Source organism: Eptesicus fuscus, chromosome 9 (assembly GCF_027574615.1).
Source record: "Eptesicus fuscus isolate TK198812 chromosome 9, DD_ASM_mEF_20220401, whole genome shotgun sequence".
NCBI classification, from domain to species: domain Eukaryota; kingdom Metazoa; phylum Chordata; class Mammalia; order Chiroptera; family Vespertilionidae; genus Eptesicus; species Eptesicus fuscus.
The window spans coordinates 66,022,224-66,044,577 of NC_072481.1; the positions used below are offsets into that span (position 1 = coordinate 66,022,224).

The window sequence follows — 22,354 nt, forward strand, 5'->3', positions numbered from 1 at the left end:
TCATTAATTGTTTTATTTTTTAATATTTAAAATCCAAGGATTTTATTGTGTTCCAAATGTGGAGACAGCTTCAAAAGGTCAATATGGTCAAGTTCCCATAGCTCATCAAAGGCTGTTGGAACTTGAACCCAAGCCATCTCATATTTATGTCCCTTAGATTGACCACTCTCTTATGTTGCTTCCTTGTCAATTGAAGAAGCACCCTGCAAGCCTATTGATGAATAGGATCAAAATAGCCTCTGTCAGGGAAAATCAATTTTCCTAAAGGAATAATTCCCAACCCAGCCTTCCAGAACTTCTAGGGTATTCACACCTATTCATTCATTCATTCAGCCTTTGTTGAGCTCCAATTAGGGGCAAGGATAATCCTGGGGATAGAGCAAGCTGTTAAGAAAGACCCTGTCCTATGAGTCAAAGGAATATTAAAAAAAAAAACCTGAAAATGAAATTTATTTGCTCTGCATTAAAAGCTTAGGATGATATACAAATAGAGTAACAAAATAATTATAAATAAACCTTTATGGAACTCATACTACTTAACAAAAGGAAGATAAACAATCCAATAAAAAAAATGGGCAAAGGACCTAAATAGACACTTTTCAAAAGAGGCCATAAAGAAGGCCAAGATGGTCCCCCGCCGTCCCCGCCAGCCGGCCGTTGCGCCCAACCGCCTCGCCGCCCTTCGGGACCAGGGTCCGGTGCGGAGAGCCCTTCGTCCTGGGAAATGTGGTGCGGCCGGAAAGGGGGCCGCCCCCACGCCCTTCACGCAACACACGTTCGTGGGGAACCTGGCGCTAAACCATTCATAGACGACCTGCTTCTGGGTCGGGGTTTCGTACGTAGCAGAGCAGCCCCCTCGCTACGATCTATTGAAAATCAGCCTTCAACACAAGGGTTTGGAAAAAAAAGAGAGAGAAAGAAAGAAAGAAGAAAGAAGGAAGGAAGGAAAGAAAGAAAGAAAGAAAGGAAGGAAGGAAGGAAGGAAGGAAGGAAGGAAGGAAGGAAGGAAGGAAGGAAGGGAAGGAAGAAAGAAAGGAAGAAAGGAAGGAAGGAAGGAAGGAAGGAAGAAAGGAAGGAAGAAAGGAAGGAAGGAAGGAAGGAAGAAAGGAAGAAAGGAAGAAAGAAAGGAAGAAAGAAAGGAAGGCCAAGAGATATAGGAAAACATGCTCAAAGTCACTAATCATCCGAGAGATGCAAATCAAAACAACAATGAGGTACCATCTCACACCGGCCAGAATGGCTATCATCAACAAATCAACAGATGACAAGTGCTGGTGAGGATGCGGAGAAAAAGGAACCCTCATGCACTGCTGGTGGGAATGCAGACTGGTGCAGCCACTGTGGAAAGCAGTATGGAATTTCCTCAAAAAACTAAAAATGGAACTCCCGTTTGACCCAGTGATCCCACTTCTAGGAACATATCCCAAGAAATCAGAAACACCAATCAGAAAGGATATATGCACCCCTATGTTCATAGCAGCACAATTTACAATAGCTAAGATTTGGAAACAGCCTAAGTGCCCATCAGCAGATGAGTGGATTAGAAAACAGTGGTACATCTACACAATAGAATACTACGCTGCAGTGAAAAAAGAAGAAACTTGCTTTTTCCATCTGGCTGCAACCATCAGGTAAACCAAGATGAGTGCTTACAAGTACATCCAGGAGCGATGGAGGAAGAAGCAGTCCGCTGTAGTGCGCTTCCTTCTCAGGGTGCGCTGCTGGCAGTGCCACCAGCTCTCTGCGCTCCACAGGGCCCCCCACCCCACCCAACCGACAAAGCACGCAGGCTGGGCTACAAGGCCAAGCAAGGTTATGTCATATATCGGGTTCGTGTGCGCCGTGATGACTTTCGTGTGTTCCTAAGGGTGCGACCTACGGCAAGCCTGTCCATCCCGGTGTTAATGAGCTAACGTTTGCTGGAAGTCTTCAATCTGTTGCTGAGGAGCGAGCTGGACGCCACTGTGGGGTTCAGAGAGTCCTGAATTCCTACTGGGTTGGTGAAGATGCCACAAAAAAATTCTTTGAGGTTATCCTCATTGATCCATTCCATAAGGCTATCAGAAGAAATCCTGACACCCAATGGACCACCAAACCAGTCCACAAGCACAGGGAGATGTGAGGGCTGACATCTGCGGGCTGCAAGAGCCGTGGCCTTGGGAAGGGCCACAAGTTCCACCACACTATTGGTGGTTCTCACCCTGCAGCTTGGAGAAACCACAATACTACTCTCCAGCTCCACCGTTACTGCTAATATAAGTAATGTTTGTAAAATTCTTACCTAATAAACAATTTAGGACAATCACAAAAGAAGGAACTCTTTTAACATTTGTGACAGCATGGTTGGACCTGGAGAGCACCATGCTAAGCGAAATAAGCCAGTTGGAGAAAGATAATATCATATGATCTCACTCATTTGTGGACTATAATGAACAACATAAACTGATGAACAAAAATAGAGCCAGAGGAAAAAATAATATTCTATAATATAATAGAAGCAATCCTGTTATTTGCAGATTTTTAATATTTCCTACAACTTTTGTGATATCATACTATGTTAGTACAGTTTGGGTAATATTATACTTGAAATCCTTTTATTCTTGAAATATTAATGTTTATTGCATGTAACATTATTATATTTAAGATCATTTTTCTTGAAATATTAAGGTTTACTGCATGTAACATTATTATATTTAAAATCATTTTTCTTGAAATTAAAAAAAAACTGAAAAAAATAAAAATAAAGCTTTACTACCAGGGTATCTTAATTGTAAAGAGAGGTTGAAAATCACCTCTTTAAAGAAGAGACAGAGTCTAAAGGAGTCTGCCTTCATTATAACTAGGTCCTGTGTACTATCCCCCAAAGAGTTCATGCTACACTAGATTTTCAAGTATCCCGTCACAAGAATTAAAAGGCATTGGGTCCAAACATGTTCTTTATTGTTTTAAGCATTTCCATCTATGTGCATTTTTACTAGTTGCGTGTTTGAGAGGCTACAAACTAAATTTCAAAAACTCTTAAAACTTAAAATACCATTAACTTTCAATGAACCTACTTTTTCATTTCCCTTGCCCTCACCTCTATTCTTTCCTCTGCATAGGATCTCTGTGTGCCTATGTGGGTGAGTGACTAGCAAGCACCAAACTACGTTGATCTTGTTCTTTTGCTCCACAGAAAATTAAGCTCTGCTCGTCAACTGCAAACTACAGGCTGGCAAAACCAAGATGCACACAGAATATCACACTCTCTTAGGTGGCAACAAATTTTATGAACTTTAAATGACCCCTAACGACTTTGGGGGAGAAAAACCCAGCTAATGCAATCAGAATTTGAGAGAGAATTTTCATGATGATTTAAAAAAAAAAATGTTCTATGTCTATACTGTTCAATACAGCAGCCACTAATAATGGCAATAGAGCATTTGAAATGTGGCTAGTATGACTGAGAAACTGAATTTTTAATTTTATTTAATTGTAATTAATTTAAAATCCACATTTGGTTGGTGGCTACCAGACTGGTCAGCACGAACAAATAAGAGAAAGATTTCACATTATTTAAAAATATTCTTAATGGCATTTGATTGCTAAAATTTTTAACTGACATTTTTTCATAAAACAATAATTGCATAATCCCATTTTAGGACTTCTATTGCTAATAGAAAACGTGGCAGTAATTTGATTTATTATAAAATCACATTTTCTTCTTGAGTGGCAATTGCAGATTTTATAGCTCATTTCATTAATGCCACAGAGCCTTAATTTAAAGTGTTTACATTTACTAGTGCAAGATTTTGGGGCAAGTAGGTCTTAGTATTCAAGATGATACTCCACATATAGACAGAAAAAAGGCAATTCAGTTTATTAATGAATTAATAGATAAACAAAGTGTGATATATTCATACAGTAGAATGTTGTTCACCTTTAAAAAGAAAGGAAATTCTGATACATGCATGAATGAACCTTGAAGACTTTATGCTAAATGAAATAAGGCAGTCACAAAGGACAAATATCATATGATTCCACTTATATGAGGTACCTAGAGTAGTCAAATTTATAAAGACATAAAGTGAAATCGTGGTTGCCAGGGGCTGAAGAAAAGGGGTAATGGGGTGTGATTGTTTAATGGGTACAGTTTCAGTGGGGAAGATAAAAAGGTCTGGAGATGGATGGTGGTGAAAATTGCACAGAAATGTGAATGTACTTAATGCCACAGAACTATACACTTAAAAATGGTTAAAAGATAAATCTTATGTTGTGTATGTTTTACCACAATAAGAAGTTGTTAAATAATTCTACAAAAGTAAAAAAATGTTTCAGATGATGAGCTCTTACAGAGCAAATCACACACTACAATGTAGTTAACTCTCAATCTGACCAAAGCTCATGGAGAAAAAAAAGAGCTCAATCCTAGATGGTTTGGCTCCGTGGACAGAGTGTCAATCTGCAGACTGAAGTGTCCCAGATTTGATTCCGGTCAAGGACACATGCCCGGGCTGCAGGCTCAATCCACAGTAGGGAGCATGCAGAAGGCAGCCAATCAAGGATTCTCTCTCATCATTGATGTTTCTATCTCTCTCTCCCTCTCCCTTTAAAAGAGCTCAGATTCAGCAAATAATAGAGAATTCAAGATTCCTAATAACTCACATTCTTAACTTGAGACTGTGTGACTGAGTGATTTTTACCTTTTGGTTCAGTAAAATCTTCCTCAGTAGGTTTGGCCTACACAAATATTGAATTGCCTGAGTACAAACCACTGAATGCAAGTGATAACAGATATTCTGGTCTAACTTACAAATTTCCAATGAAAGAATAGACAAACTATGTGGAGGAGGAGAGAGCTGTCATCTCAGCACCTGTTAGATTGTGTAGGTGAAGGTCATGTCTATGGTGCTCACAGTTGCATCTCTAAGACCCAGAACATACCTTTATATAGTAGACATTGAATAAATATATTGATTGAATAAATAAGTGAAAATAATGAATGACTAAAATGAGCGAATAAATTAATAAATAGCAAAGAATTTTAATTTGAGCCTAAACTGGATCCTCACATATTCCACCTGGTCAGGAAAACTAATGGGACATTATACCTGAATTCTATGTACATGTGGAACTGAGAAATAATTCTAAGGGAAGCATCGAGCATATAGGCTTGATTCAATAACAATGTTTCAACCATCAGAGAATGAAAGCATGATTTTGTATACATCAGTACATCAAGGTTTGTGTTATTCAGAATTGTCTTTCATCTCAACACCCGCAGTCTTGTAGTGAGTCCTAAGGAAAGAAGGAGCCATGTGGAAAAGCTAGATTCACTAAACTGTTCATAGCGTGTTGAATGCCCTCATTAGTACTTCAATAAGACCAAAGATTGGGAGTGGGAAGAGATTTATAATGTAGCAGATGTCTGGTGGCTTTAGTTGGCACCAATGACTTTAGGGTTAATGGCAGACATAAGGCTGTACTAATAGCTGGGGAGAGAAAGCTTTGAGAGTGACTAGAACTCGTACTTGACAAAGACCTCAGTGCCTTCAAAATGGACACCAGTGGAAACATCATTTGTGAAATGCCTACCTACAGTTTCATGGATTTTCAAGTTTTCCATAGATGAAGTCTAAAAGAATGTTCACAAATACAAAATGCATATTAAAGATTTTTCAGAAATATTTGGGAGAATTTTTGTGGAATCCTGGAGGTAGATGAAGATAAAAGTTCAATAATTATTGATACTGTCAGTGTGCCCCTAGGTTGATATTAACAGAGAATGACATACTTACACTTGAACCTCATCGCAGAGAACATTTAATGGTCCCATTCTTGAGGCACAAAGGAAAAAAGGATGGGATATTCGTACTCTTCTTTGTATCTATGAGTGACCATGTGACTCAGTTCCAGCCAAAGAATGTGAGCAGTGTAAAATATCCCCCCACTCCAGGGGATATTTGACAAGTCTAGAGTCATGTTTGGTTGTTACAACTTGAGGGAAGTGGGATATTACTGGCACCCAGGAGAGGCCAGGGATGCTGCTAAACTTCCTCCAATGCACAGAACATCCTCCCACAATGAAAAACTATCTGACCCAGAATGTCAATAGTGAAAATGTTTACAAATTCTGACTTAAAGGGAAGAGACATCATCTCCCCTTCTTTGCCCCTTCTGTCAGGTTGTAATTGACAGGCAGGTGTGATGCATGTTGGATCACAGAGATGGAAGCGATACCCTAGAGATGACAGAGCAAGATGTGAGTCTGGTCCTTCATAATTTCACAGAGCAGAGTCACCATACCATCTCAGACTTTACATGATAGTGGGGGAAAAACTTCTATCTTGTTTAATATACTGTTACTTTGAATCTCTATTACATGTACCTGAAACTACGTTCTAACCAATACAGAAGCTAAACTTGACTGAGAGTCCTTTTAGGGGAAATGCCAAATAAAAAGAGAAAGGGAGAAAAATCAAGGTGGCAAAAATATTTTCTTTGCTATTTAGCATCGTTTTCCCCATTCGTCTACTAGCAGAATTGGGGTGGGGTTGGATCCTGTCATCTCAGTTCTCTTCAAGTCAGTTGGATGGGAAGGATCCCACTCCCAACCTCCATAGAGGACCCTCATTGACTTAAGCAAAACCTTACAACCCTAACTTCCTGGCCATGGTGACTGGCTCTAAGCAAGAAAAGCTTTCACTGTTCCACTGGATTTTGTAGCTGAAGGTATGAAGCTTAAAAAATGCTGCTGCCATCTTATCTCATTAAAGAAGGAATCCAAACATGAAGCTGACACAAACGGAAAGTGTTGAAAAGTGATGAGAAACCCAGCATTTGATCCTCCCAGATCAAACTGCATTGATGACAAGCCCTCCCTCTGGCCCTGTCAAATATATGAGCCAATAATGCTTTGCTTACACAAATTTGAGTTAAGTATTCTGTGACTTGCCAGTGAAATATTCTTAAGAGATACAGAAAGTTTTATGGTAGAAAAAAATTTTACAAGGGAAGTTTCACTCTTATGACCTTTTCATTTCACTGAAGGGTTTGCACATCATCTGCAAAATTTCCTGTAGGAGGAAAACAATTACAACAGAAGTTTTGCCATTGCCTGAGGTATGTGAGGTAGGGGGGGTGGATATAAAGAGATTTGAATCATTAATGTTTCCCTTAGACTTTAGAAGTAGCATTACTACTTTCATACAGAACATTCCTGCTTTTCTCCACAATACCTAACCCAGGCTTTCAATAATCAGATTGGGGGAGGATTCGTTTTTCCTTTATGTTATTCTTTTTGTGATTAGTGGTTAGTCAAGTCTGGAGAAGCTTAGCAATCATTCTGATTATGTTTGATTGCTCATTTTCCCTAGGAATCATAAGCTGTCAGCCCTATGTAGATAGAAGTTTATATTTTGATTTTTTTTAATTCCACTTTATTTGTCCTTTTCTTAGTCCTTAGCTACAGGTTCTTATGTTTCTTAATGATTGCCTAGGAGCTTATTTTGTGCCCAACTATCAACTTCAAGAGAACTTCAGGAGACAATCATGCTTTCCAGACTCATCTACTCTAACAATAAAATGTCAGAAAGGAGCTATTGCAGGTGATAGTGGCAATGTTTCAGGTTAGAAGGCTTGATCACTTAAGTTAGATCATTTATATCTGTGTTGAGTCTTAGTTGCCTTGTTATCCTACATTGTATTCAGCCTTTTTGGTTGTTCTTGATCTTCATGTTTTATTGTGGTCATGTAGTTCCTGATTCTAATATGAGGAGACCATTGTTGTCCCAGGACTGGCCTATAAGCCGTTTAATAGCTGTGATTTAATAGCTGGATTACCTAGGGCAGTTGTCGGCAAACTCATTAGTCAACAGAGCCAAATATCAACAGTACAACGATTGAAATTTCTTTTGAGAGCCAAATTTTTTAAACTTAAACTTCTTCTAACGCCACTTCTTCAAAATAGACTCGCCCAGGTCATGGTATTTTGTGGAAGAGCCATACTCAAGGGGTCTAAGAGCCGCATGTGGCTGGCGAGCCGCAGTTTGCCGACCACTGACCTAGGGAAAGGTAATTAACCCCTCTGACACCCAGTTTTCTCTTTTTTAAAATGAAAATAAATGGGAATATTGTTGAGTTATTAATTATCTGATAATTATAGTGTTTCAATTCAAACTGCCATATTTTGCCCTAGCTGGTTTGATTCAGTGAATAGAGAGTCAGACTGCAGACTGAAGGGTCCTGGGTTCAATTCAGGTCAAGGGCACATGCTTGGGTTGCAGGCTCAATCTCCAGAAGGGAGAATGCAGGAGGCAGCCAATCAATGATTCTCATCATTGATGTTTCTATCTCTCTCTCCCTCTCCCCTCCTCTCTGAAATCAATAAAATATATATATTTTTTAAACTGCCATGTTTTAAAAACCAAAAGCTTTGAAGTCTTAGTAATCCATTGCCCAAAGATTTGTTTGTAAAAAAGACAAAGAGAGCTGCCAGGAATGGTACAATTCAATCAATTTAAGACTTGAGGCCAAAAAACAGCTGCAAATCGGTAAACCCTACACTTTTCTCTCTTCAGATATTCTATGGAACTAGTTACTACATTGTTCATAAACAAGTTGAGTGGACAGTTCTTACATGGCAGAAAAGCTACCTTGAATTTTTGTTGAACTACACTGCTCTTGTCTGGGGAACTTGGCACACAATGTTTTCTCTACTTACAATATTCTATCACCTCTCTTTGCTCTGCTATTACCCATACTACCCATGAGATCTAAAGTATTTCCCATATTTTCCCACTAGAGCTGAAGCATTAGTTCTCAGTATAGACATCATTTTTTGTGGAAAACCTTTCCTACCCAAACTCTACCTAATCTAACCATCCCACAGTTCCCTTCTCAATTACAGACTTTATCAATCTAAATTTTAATTGTCTATTTACTATTTACTCAAGAGTGTAAGTTCCATGAGAACTTTATATGCAAATATTGAGTGCTTTAAGAAGGAGAGGGGAATCAGATAGATGAATAGTTGAAACCTAGAAGGATAGCTTGGTACAGTAAATCTCCTGATTGTCCTTTGCAAATCTGAAAGATGACCAGCCCACCTATGATTGCAAGACATTTTTAGTTTTCGAAGGATTTCACATGTGTTACTTTTATTACCTTCTGAGCAAGAAAATACACAAAGGAAGATCTATCCTTTAAAATATGAGTGGATAGATTGAACAAAAAAAGAAAGAACTCATTGACACCACAGACAACAGTGTGGTGATTGCGGGGAGGTGGAGGGAAGGTGGAGTTATTGGTGGAAGAGGCTATCGGGATAAATGGTGATGAAAAAAAATAAAAGAAAGACAACAAAGAAATGATAAGAAAGTACAGAGAGTTTAAAAATACTTAAGAAAATATAGCTGGATAAATATGTAACTCCAGATTTGTTCTGTTAATCCACACTCTTTTCAAAGTTTTGAAGCTCAAGGGAGGCCACTGAGAAACCCATGTAGTGTGGCTCTCCATATACAAGAAGGTATTCTACTGCCATCTTAAAAATCTTCAGTTTGCATTAATAAAAATGAAGACATACTCAAGGATATTGTCAAGAAAATAAACTAGATGAATTGAATATGACCAACCTGTAAACATATATGATTGCTTAGACTGCACATAATGGCCATGTATTTTGCATGTTTTCTAAGGGACTGTGGGTTGCAGTTTTGATTAATTGTACTGATTCTCCAACTTGGAATCAAACTGAGAGCTATATAATTCTTAGCCCCTTTTTGTGACCTTTATAAACCAACCTTCTTTGGAGGTCTTGAAAATGACTTTCAAAATGTGAAATTAGTTTTCTTTCTAATCCCCTAGAGACTAATGCAGTGAATTTCATCATGCAATGTTGATTAAAAATGCTGAAATGAGTCACGATGTAATTAGACATTTCTTTGTCCAAATCAAGTCCCATGAACTACAACTAGCCCTGGTTCAATCTATAAAAACCAGTCCATTCTTCCTGATGCTGAAGATTAATTTTGGCATGAAGACATAAAAAAGTCTCATAACTTTAGGTATATTTATTAGTCAGTCAGCTTTTTTTTTTTTTTTTAGGTAAATGGTGGTAAAGGATCTTAGACAATTTGGCAACTTATACAAAAACATAGCAGCAGAGAACAAGAAATATTATGAGAGCTGCAGAAAAGCCAATATGGGTGAAACACATGTAAGAAAATGAAGAAACTTTTACTCTCTTAGCAACTGGTAGAATAATTCCCTTAGGAGTGTAACACTAAATTTTTAAAGATTTTAATAAGCTACTTGGGATGAGAGGTGAGACCTTAGGGACATATTCAAGCTAAAAATGATGGCAATAAGCAAGAATGGAATCTAGAAACAGAGGGACACTTTGTTTTGTTGAGTCCTTGGATGGAGTTGGGAATGTACATTTATAAACAGAAGCTGGGGCAAAGCCAAATTGCTCATTATAAGAAAGAAATGAGTGTAAAGAGCCTGGGGTGGGTGTGGGTACAAGTAGATCCAGGAAGGCTGTTTTACCTTGGGGCAAAAGTAAAGACACACAAAAAAAATCCTAGAAGTACCACCGCTGAGAAGAAGCTTGGTAGAAAAAATGTCAAATAGTCAAATGGTAAAGTGGGGGTTGTTACTATACCACATGTGATAAAATATCCTCTTCATCTCCCCAATTAATTCCATGTTTCTCACTAAGACTTTTGTAGAAGTAGATTTGGGAAAGAGAATGTGAAGATATGCAAGAGTTCTACATCCACGTGGGGGTAAAATAAAAACAAAGGCTGCTTTTGTAGAGGGGACAGCTAACATCTGGGCTTAGATACAATGTAAGAGGAAAGTGAGAAGGGGATGAGTCTGGAAAAATAAGGAGGACAATTTTATGAGAGGCCATGTGAGCCATCTTAAAAAGTGTGCTCCTTATCTTAGGGCAAATAGGGAACAGTTTTTAAAATTTTAAGAAGAAAGACATCTTCTGATTTATAGTTTAGAAGGATTGTTCTAACAATAATTCAAAGAATGGGGTAGGTAAGCAATCATAGAGGCAAAAGGAAAGCTCAAAAGCTTTACAGCACCCTAAGCAAGAAATTATCATGGCCTGCACTGTTTAAAGCAGCAGAGAAGAGGGAGAGAATAGGACAATCTAGTTAGAATCAGTGGGTTTTGATGATTGATTAGATGTAAAAGAAAGGATGACCTTTCTGGTTTGCCCAGGACTGAAGGGTTTCCCAAGGTGTGAGACTTTTAGTTCTAAAATTGGGACAGCTGCAGGCAAACCATTCCAGTTTTCATAGGATTACAGGAGCTTCACAGATGTGGAACCAAGGAAATCCTGGGCAAACTAGAATGAGTCAGTCACCCTAATTGGGGTTGATGTTGTGGATAAGGGAGGATGGCCTCTAACATCTGACTTGGGAATGGAGGTACCTGTCACTGAGACAGGAAAGGCAAGGATAAGAATAGATTCAGTTGGGAAGAGAATGCTGAGTATCATTTTTGGACAGGTTGAGTTTCAAGGCCTATAGGACACCAAAAAGGAAATATCTAGTATAACAGATCCTTTTAAAAACCTGGTACTCAATAGAAAAAGTTAGACTTAAAATATAATTTTCAAGTTACTGGCATATAGATGGCACTTGAAGCTTTGTGAATAAATAAGACTTCCCAGAGATAGTTTAATATGGAGAGAAGAAAAGGGAAGGGGAAGAAAGAGAAAGGAAAGGAGGTAAATGGAGGGGACTAAAGACAGAACCCTGAGAAACATCAATATTTATCTATATATAAAAGCCTAAGCAACCAGACAACCAGACGACTGGTCGCTATGATGCGCACTGACCACCAGGAGGCAGATGCTCAACGCAGGAGCTGCCCCCTGGTGGTCAGTGGCTCCCACAGCAGTAGCACCACTCAGCTGACCAACGGGCACCAGATGCCAGGCTGACAGCTGGCGAGCACAGCTGCAGCAGCGGGAGCCTCTCCTGCCTCTGCAGTAGCACTACCCAGCTGCAGGCAGCAGGTGCAATAGGGCCAGGATAAGCAGGAGTGGCAGGAGGGAGAGGCAGGCAGGAGGGAGAGGCAGGCAGGAGCGGCAGGCTGTGTTGGACTGCTGTTTTGGTGGATCCCTGCAGGCCATGCCGAGGGACCCCACTGGTGCACGAATCCGTGCACCAGGCCTCTAGTAAGATATATAAAGGTGACTAAGATGGAGTAGCTATAACAGTAAGATAAAAACCAGAGTACATTGTGTAGAATTCAGGGCAATACAATGTTGGAAGAAGAAGGCAAGGTCAGTGTCAAGTGCTGCAGGCAGATCAAGTAAGATCAAGTAAGAAATTATACTTTGGATTTAACAACAACAAGGTCATTATTGATGTTCATGAAAGCAATTTTAGAGAAATGGTAGAGAGGAGCTAGATGGAGAAATAAATGGCAAATAAGAAAACAGAGATTAAAAATCTCTTTCAAAACATTTCAAAAGAAGAGAAATATAAGTGGAATAGATAGATGGGGGAGACATGGAGTTGAGAAAACATTTGTATGATGGATACCTTAGCCTGGGTTCTCTAGGAAACAGGGCCTGAAGTAAAGATTAAGACACTATTCTTTGTGAGATGCAAGCTCAGGGAAATGAGGGTAAGGAAAAGGGGGGTGGGGTCAAGGCGAGGAGAGATGCAAAGCAATGTGACTATCATTTCATAATGATTCACAAAGAAACCAAACAGGCTTCTCAGCAGGTGTGTCTGCAGGCCTTTTTGAGAGTTACAGAAGAAACCACACCTCAGAGTAGTCTGGGTAAGGAATTTATTTTATCCTTTCCTACTCTTGAATCTCATTGGTCAAGGTTTGTCCCATAGGGAGCTGACTCCTCCACACAACCCGGTCCTTAGCAGTCACCAGGAGGTCCAATGCCATGACTGTAGAGTAGTTTTTAATCCAATCTGAATGAAACATGAGGGCTGCCTTGGAACAAAGGGTTCAATGAAGGCCATGCAGGCCCAAGGCTCCAACTCAGACTACCCGGCAAAGGTGCTAGCAATGGCAGCGGCAACAGCACAGTCCAGGGGCAAGTGTCTTTATTTTTAATCTTTTTTTAAAATTGATTTCAGAGAAGAAGGGAGATGGAGAGAGATAAAAAAAACATCAATGATGAGAGAGAATCATTGATCGGCGGCCTCCTGCACACCCCACACTAGGGATCGAGCCCACAACTGGGAATCAAACCATGACCTCCTGCTTCATAAATTGATGCTCAACCACTGAGCCACGCCGGCCAGGCGGCAAGTGTCTTTGTAAAGGAAGTAATCAGGAGAATCTAACAAGGTGCTCAAGCTTTATGTTCAAATTAGTAGGAAAGACTTAACACATTTAAATGCCATTGGCCCCTAGCTGGTTTGCCTCAGTGGATAGAGTGTTGGCCTACGGACTGACAGGTCCTGGGTTCAATTCCAGTCAAGGGCACATGCCCATATATTACAGGATGAACAAGTCACAGGTCCCTAAACTGGATAATCCCTCCAAGAAGGTAAAGAAGATCCATCCATGGAAACATCTCATCGCTGTGGAAGCCTCGGCACTCCCTGCTTCTGCCCCACTCTTGCCACCCCTGCCCTGGCTTTAAACACATAGAAATTCTGGACAAAATTTAACAATGTACTTTGCATGCATAGCTAAACTCTAAACAAGAAAGAAAAATTATCTAGGTGCTAGAAATAAAGACAGAATTCAAAGTGGAGCATTGGGCAGAAACTGAAGTTAAAATTGCATAAGGAGGTAAAGGATAGAGGCCTTGGGCTGGGTCTTTAATACCTACCTGTGGGACAGGGGAATCCAGGCCTCAGACACCTGGCTTCAGGGACCTGGACATGAGCTACTGCATGAGCCTAGGAATCTTGAAGTCTGCCCACAATGTGACATAGGCCTAACATGGGTTTTTCTCTGCTAGGTAAGCGGTTCACTGTCTGGGGCAGTAGATAGGAACTTCTAAAAAATATTAAACCCCAGGTCTAAGCTACACAGGACATGTGGTCTGAATTCAGACTACCTGTATGGTGAGGCACTCTAAACTAAGAAATTAACATTAAAAACCTGGTCCAGAACAGATGGAACTCTTAAAGTTCTGGCAAAAGCAAACTTGAAACTGTTCATAGGAACCTTTCCAGGACCCAGGACCCTCATGAAAAACAACCCACAAAAAGATAATTTTTATTCTGAAGAACTTGAGAAAAAATAAAATTTTAAAATAAACTTCAAAATAAAGTATTCAAAATGAGAAAAGAATGTAAGGCAAGAAAATGCTTCTATAAAACAACAGATACACTTTTGAAATCATGAAATAAAAATTCTGGAAGTGAAAAATACAATTACTAAAATCAAATACATAATGAATGGGTTAAACTGTAAAGTAGACACAGTTAAAGAGAGAACTGATGAATTAAAAGAGAGAACCTCAAAAATCACTCAAAATTCACCTTAGAGGGGGAAAAAAAAGAGATGGAATACATGAAAGCAGAAATAAGAGAACTCATGTACAGAATGAAAAATCCCAACAGACAGTTAATAGGAATTTCAAAGCATTGAGAATCAGAAAGACATAATATTTGAAGACATGATGGCAGGAAATGTTCCAGAATTAAAGAAAGACCCATGTATCAAACACACTTTATAAACCAGTTTTGTGTGTATCTCTGTCTTACCTGTCTCTTGTTTGAGCTACTGCGTCAGCAACTGACTTTGCACAGGCACAATCTTATTAAACCTTGTCTCACTTGTTACTCCAGAGCTTCTGTATTAATACCAAGGCACAGATGTTACAGTACCCATATGTATACCCCATAAGCATAAGGGAGTTAACACCGCATGGGGTGAATCTTTGACATCATTTTTCTTCCACTATCCACATACTTTCAATGCCAATGCCAAAACACACTTCCATAGTGATAGACCTCTGGCCCTGCATCTTCAGTCACATTGCCACATGTGCAGTAGACAGGGGAATTACACTGGAAGCCATTTCCACACTGAGATAGTTTACTATACACAGAAGTGACTGCAAATTATATCAATACTAGAGGCCTGCTGCACGGATTCATGCACAGGTGGGGTCCCTCGGCCTGGCCTAGAGAGATTGGGCCAAAACCAGCTCTCCGACATCCCCTGAGGGTTCCTGGATTGCGAGAGGGCTCAGGCCAGGCCGAGGGACCCCACCGGTGCACCATCAGGGCTGAGGAGGGACCGAGGGAGGGCTCCAGGGGTGTCCGGCCCATCTTGCCCAGTCCCAATCAGCTGGACCCCAGCAGCAAGCTAGCCTACTGGTCAGAGCGTTTGCCCCCTGGTGGTCAGTGTGCATCATAGCGACTGGTCAAACAGTCCAATGGTAGGACACTTAGCATATTAGGCTTTTATTATATAGGATAGCCAACTAAATGACTCCCCAATTCAATTCCCTCTAAGCCAGATATCCAAAACACTTCCAATATCACCCAACAGAAGGGTAAATATGAAGGAAGGGTATTAGTGCTGGTTCTTCAAAGAAACAGGTCCAACAGGATGTATATCTATCTAGAAAGAGATTTAATTTAAGGCATTGGCTGACATGATTACGTTAAGTGATCTCGGGATCTGCAATTGGCAAACTGCAGATTTAGGAAACATGGCGGTGTAGTTCTAGTCCAAAAGCATGCAGGTTCACAGCCTGGCCGGCGGGGCTGGGGTTGAGCATCGACCTATGAACCAAAAGCATGCAGGTTCAATACCCAAGTAGAACCTCTGTTTCAGTTCAAGTCTGAAGGCAGAAAAAGACCAGCATCCCAGCTCAAGCACTTTGACAGCAGTAATTCCCTCTTACTCGTGAGAGAGTTAGCCTTTGGGTCTATTCAAGTCTTCAACAGATTAGATGAGGGCAATTTACATTAGGGAGGGTACTCTGTTTCACTCAGTCTACCAATTCAAATGTTAATCTCATTCCCACTCAAACGCATGGGTGCACACCACACACACACACACACACACACACACATACACATACACACACACACACACATACATACATACAAATGTTCTCACAGACACAACCAGAATAATGTTTGATCAGATATCTGGGCACTCCATGGATCAGTCAAGTTTACACATAAAATTATCACAGGAAATCAAAGTAGAATGATCCAGTGATCTTAGCAAATTGCAATTAAAGTATCCTACTTTTTCAAATTTCACAAAACCACATGACCATAGGAGCACTTTGAAAAGGCCATGAAAGTGAGGGGCCCTGAGGCAAAGCTTTATTAGTTTCACAACACTGTTGAGTGTCCCAGATAGTGATCTTACATAAACCTATACCCCAATACAGAGTGTCAAAAGAAAGCACCACTAACACCAGAAGATAACATTTTTTTTTCTTCTAAAGTTTAGGTTTTGTCCAGTATACATGGAATAGTTCATACCAAGAACCATTGCTCCCACCACCAAGCTTAGGGCTGTCCATACCCACCTGGATCATGTGAAGAAACATTTAACTATTCCCAAGGTTCTTCATTTTGTATAATCCATCACAATAATTTCTACAAACCCCTCTATTCCACTTCTTGAGTTTTTTGGACAATAACAAATTCTTTATCTTCATCAGAAAAAAGATATCCTCATTATCATTTGAGATGTTAATTGGTTGAAGAATTTTATTGTATATTAGAGGCCCAGTGCATGAAATTCGTGCACTGGAGGGGTGTCCCTCAGCCCAGCCTGCACCCTCTCCAATCTGGGACCCCTCGGGCCCAATCCCTGTGGGCCTAAACCGACAGTCAGACATGCCTCTCACAATGTTGTTGCTGCCGCTGCTGCTGTTGCTCCGTGGCATCTCTCTGTACTGTGGCTCATACTCGCCACGCTGGGGTTGTGCCCCGGGTTCATGATGTTCAAGGCCTGGCCCTGGGGGTTCAGGCCTCCCATTGTTTGCTGCTGCGGAGGGACAGCAGGTCGTGGCCCGCTGGCTTGCATGGCGTTCAGGTTCAGCAGGCTGGGCTAGAGCTGAAGGCCGGCCTGGCTGGCCACTTACTTGGCCGTGTGCTATTTGATGAGAGCTTCCATCGGCTGAGGGTTTGACTTGAGGATGTTGAGCACGTGCTGCTGCTGGGGGAGCTGGGAGACTTCAGGGTCCGCAGCAGGGCACCTGGAGAGATGCTCTGAGGGGGCTGCACCTTAGTCTGCAGAGACATCACGGGCTGGGCATGCCTCACATTGGCTGTGGCTGGGGGATGGGTGCCGGCTGCCACTGCGGGGGGTCGGGGGCAGAATAACTGGCCCACTGACCTGGTTGGGTCACATTCAGGCCCAGGGGGGCCATCTGGCTCTCAGGGGTCACTGTGCCTCAGGGACATAATGTTGTTGGTGCTCACCCAGTACAGGTGCTGCTGCTGCTGTGCCTCACGTGCGATCTGCCGGGCGCCTCCACTGCTGCAGGTGGGCCTGGGCGGGGGGCTGGGGGCTGGCACCTGGTTAGTGGGCTTCCCAGTGCAAAGTGTGGTGGGGGGCTGAGTTCTGGCCACGCTGGAGAAGCCGGCTAGTGACATGCTCACAGGCAAGTGCTGGGGCAGAGTCCGGGGCTGTGGTGTCCAGGGTGTGCTGGGATGCAGTGTGGGGGGCCGGGGTGGTGCTGAAGGAGGGGGAGGCAGACACCCTGAGGCACGGTGCGGATGTTGATGGTGGCTTCCGCTGGCGCATGAGCTACGCGGGCTGCCCGCGGTGCTGCATCTCCTGCTGGCGGAGCTTCTGCTTGATGTTGAGGCAGTCGGGAATGGGGCATGTGTTTTCTTGGCAGTGCTTGGCATGGTAGCAGCAAAGGGCCATGAACTGCTTGCAACCTCCGCAGCCTCCATTGGTCTTAGGCTGGCAGTCCTTGGTGTGCTCATCTTCTGGCAGGACGGCTGCGGGCAGTTGACATTGCGGCACTGGCGGGCATGCCTCAGGGACTAGATGCAGAACTGGATGGCCTGGCGCCACCACTCCCGGAGGCTCCTGAACTGCGGCTCACCCACCACCCCTGCAGGAGCAGAGGCAACCCTGCCTTCTCCGCTTCTGCTCCCCAGCCTCCTCTGCTCTGGCTCCGCAGCGGTGGTTACCGCCTCCTCCCCAACGTCCCTCGGTGGCATCAGTGCTGTTTCCTAAGCAGCCAGCAAAAGAGCTCTCAGGACCCGCTCCTGCCCAGACTCAGAAACAGGCTGTTTTGGAGCCAACTTTTATTGTACTTGCCGTGGCAACGAAGCAAGCCTTCCGCCAGGCCGCTCATGCTGCCCGCTCGCCCCTCCCCCCCCCCCCCCCAGGACTGGGGGACTCCAGCCGGGCTGAGAGGACTGGGTGCTGCCATCTTGTGGCTATGGGCACCGCCATCTTTGTGGCAGAGTGATGGTCAATTTGCATATTCCCTCTTTATTAGATAGGATGACAGGGTGCATTATAGTCCCTCTGGGTTTTTAGGCAAACCTGATTTTATTCTTATAGAATAAATCATTTATAATTTTATATTTTTCTTTTTTAAGAAACAAGCTTATATATACTACTAGAGGCCTGTGCACATAATTCATGCACAGGGGGGGTGTCCCTCAGCCAGGTCTGCACCCTCTCTAATCTGGGAACCCTAAGGGTATGTATGACTGCTGGTTTAGGCCCAATCCTGGCAGTCGGACATCCCTCTCACAATCTGGGACCACTGGCTCCTAACTGCTAGCCTGCCTGCCTGCCTGATGACTCCTAACCACCTCTGGCTGTCTGCCTGATAGCCCCTAATCGCCTCTGCCTGCTGGCCTGATCGCCCCCTAACCACTCCCCTGCCGGCCTGATAGCTCCCAACCACCCTCCCTGCCAGCCTGATCTTCCCTAACAGCCCTCCCCTCCAGCCTGATCACCCCCAACTGACCTCCCCTGATGGCCTGATTACCCCCTAACTGCCTTCCCCTGACAGCCTGATTACTCCTAACTGCCCTCCCCTGAAAGCCTGATGGCCCCCTAACTGCTTGCTCCCCCATGCTAGCCTGATCTCACCCCTAACTGCTTGCTCCCCTGCTGGCCTGATCGCCCCTAACTGCCTCTGCCTTGGCCCCCACCACCGTGGTTTTGTCCGGAATGAAGTTGGATGTCCAGAAGATGTTCAGTCGACCCAGTCTAATTAGCATATTACCCTTTTATTAGTATAGAATCAACTATCAGGATACTGGAAGCTCTGATGCCCAGGATACAAAGACTTATGCAAATCAGCACCAAAAACATCATTGAGCTAGGAAAGCCTTATTTTTTTTTTTAATTTCTTTATTGATTAAGGTGTCACATATTTGTCCTCATCCCCCCATTCCCATCCCACACCCCTCCCCACGGATGCCCCAACCCCCTGTTGAACTTAATCATTGGTTAGGCTCATATGCATGCACACAAGTCCTTTGGTTGATCTCTCCCCCCTCCCCCCAACCTCCCCTATCCTCCCTCTGAGGCCCGATAGTCCGATCGATGCCTCCTTGTTTCTGGTTCTGTTCTTGTTCCTCAGTCTATGTTGTTCATCATTTCCCCTAGATGAGCGAGATCATGTGTCACTAGAGATATACTTATAAGAACTGAATGTGAGACGAGCAATAATAGTTATGCTGACAGGCAAATGAATCAGTCTGTAGTGAGTTTCTTTCTGGACCAACAGTTCTTTTGAGACCCAATTTAAATGTTCACCAATTCCTTATGTGTACATGTCGGCACTGACCCCTCAGCTCTGGATGGTGGACAAATGGTGGTAATGCATGTCCGACTCCCTCTGGTTTGGTCTCGGCCGGACCCAGGGGCACGGCTTGGGAAAGCCTTATTTTCTGAAGGTTTCCAGGCTTCTAATTTTGTAAGTCACCTCAAGAAGATAGGGGAAGGTATATGTATATTCTTTTTTATTATTGATTTTAGAGAGAGAAAGAGAGAAGCATTGATTTGTTGTTCCACTTATATATGCATTCATTGGTTGACTCTTGTATGTACCCTGACCAGGGATCGAACCCTCAACCTTGGTGTATGGGGACAATGCTCTAACCAACTGAGCTACCAGGTTGTATATTCTTTGTGTATCTTAAGGACAACTAGGGGAGAGATTTCATTTCCTTTTCAATTCTATTAGATGGAGATGTTGGTGATCCCAGAAGCTCTATAAGAAAAGCCAAAAACTCTGAATGGCACCCTAGTCATAATATTCCCAATGGAAAGTATGGCCTGGGGGAAAAAGGGTTGCAAAACAAAATCTCCTGAGGAGATTCCAAACCAAGACACAGATCAATCCCTTCTAATTATCTACAATCTGAGTAGCAAAAAGACTTTCTCATCCCAGAAGAAGATACTAGCTAGGGCACTGAAATATTTCCACTCAATTCTCTCCTTTATGCTCCATAATCTCAAGAAAATTAAGGAAAAAAAATAAATATGAGAGAGATACAAATATATGGGTGGAAGATTAGTGTATTAAAGGCAGCATATTAAACTCATATAGGGGCACCAAAAAATGAACTTTTATTTTCTGGTGAAAGACTCAAAATTAAGTACTAGGTGTGTCTTTTTTTCTCTTTTTCTCTAAATTCTCTGAAGTGGCTTGCCAGATCCACCAATGTTCTCTATCCCCACTCTAAAATATAAGCCTTATGTCCAACTATACTACACACTCCTGGTTAGTATATTTGGCCATGCCTACACCTTCTGTTCCCATAAGCTAAGTTGCATGCTTATCAAAATTAATTTGTGGTGTCTGCCGGTGTGGCTCAGTGGTTGAGCCTCAACCTATGAACCAGGAGGTCATGGTTCAATTCCAGGTCAGGGCACATGCCCAGGCTGCAGGCTCAATCCCCAGTAGGGGGCATGCAGGAGGCAGCTGATCAAGTATTCTGTTTCACCATTGATGTTTCTATTTCTCTCTCCCTCTCCCTTCCTCTGTAATCAATAAAAATATATTATTTAAAAAATAATTGGAAAAAAAGAATTATCATGTGAAAGAAAACAGAATTCAAAAACATTATAAAGTGTAGGTAGCTAACCTTAAAAAGGGCAGGTGTAAATTTTGAGTGATACAGAGAGATAATGCTCATTTGACAGTTTTATTTCATGATTCTAATTGCCTTATTGCATTAAAAAAAAAAACTTCATCAAAACTTATGAGATATGGCCTTAGCTGGTTTGGCTCAGTGGATAGAGTGTTGGCCTCCAGACTGAAGGGTCCCAGGTTCAATTCTGGTCAAGGGCACACGCCCCGATTTCGGGCTCGATCCCCAGTAGGGGATATGCAGGAGGCAGCCAATCAACGATCCTCTCTCATCATTTATGTTTCTATCTCTCCCTCTCCCTTCTTCTCTGAAATCAATAAAAATACTTTTTAAAAGAAACTGATGAAATATATGTGGAAAATAGAGAGAGATGTAGTTTTTGTATGAAATTTAAGCTGAATTGTAACAAAATTATATCTTTAAAAAAGTGTTGTCAAAGTGAAGTAGGTAAGACAAGAATAAAAGGTTGGGGGCTGGAAGGAGGCTCTATCTTTAAACGTTTTTTTCTGACTTTCAATAAACTAAAACTGGAAATCATGGACAATGCATTATGATTACAGTTGAAGAAAAAAAACACCCACAACCGAGAAAACAATTAGTGATTCCTCATTTAAAAAGTAAAATAAACACCTAACCCAATATCAAAATATTAGTGTTTGTATGTATATCTTTGATTTTTAAGGTAAAATAAAATGTTAATGGGTATATCATTTTGAATGATTCACCACTTTAACTGACTCTTTAAACTGATTAACATCCTCAAGAGCCTCCCACTATCCACCACTTTCATGCTTATCTTTCTAATGCTGTATTCATATTTCCCAATGACTTCCCAATAAACTAAACTCCTTAGCAATTTCTTCATCACTTTACCTAACTTAATTTTCTAATTCCATTTTCTAGTCATATACATTACATTTAGTCCAACTAGACTTATAAGCCTCTGAACACAAGCTCTAATTTTAAGTTCATTCTAGTCTCTTGAGTTGGAAAAAAAGGGGCAAGGGAGGGGAAGGGAAGGGAAGGGAAGGGAAGGGAAGGGAAGGGAAGGGAAGGGAAGGGAAGGGAAGGGAAGGGAAGGGAAGGGAGGGGAAGGGAGGGGAAGGGAAAGGAGGGGAAGGGGAGGAAAGGGAAGGGAAGGGAAGGGAAGGGAAGGGAGGGGAAGGAAGGGGAGGGGAAGGGGAGGGAGGGGAATGGAGGGGAGGGGAAGGGAGGGGAAGGGAGGGGAAGGGAGGGGAAGGGAAGGGAAGGGAAAGGAAGGGAAGGGAAGGGAAGGGAAGGGAAGGGAAGGGAAGGGAAGGGAAGGGAAG

The 22,354-nt window shown here is 42.2% G+C and overlaps 2 pseudogenes; one reads left to right on the plus strand and one right to left on the minus strand.

Annotated features, from left to right (window-relative positions):
* The first annotated feature begins 1,641 nt into the window (after positions 1-1,641).
* On the plus strand, positions 1,642-2,299 carry LOC103300869 (60S ribosomal protein L15-like; annotated as a pseudogene).
* A 13,905-nt stretch (positions 2,300-16,204) lies between these two features.
* On the minus strand, positions 16,205-18,143 carry LOC129150316 (CREB-binding protein-like; annotated as a pseudogene).
* Positions 18,144-22,354: the final 4,211 nt, after the last annotated feature.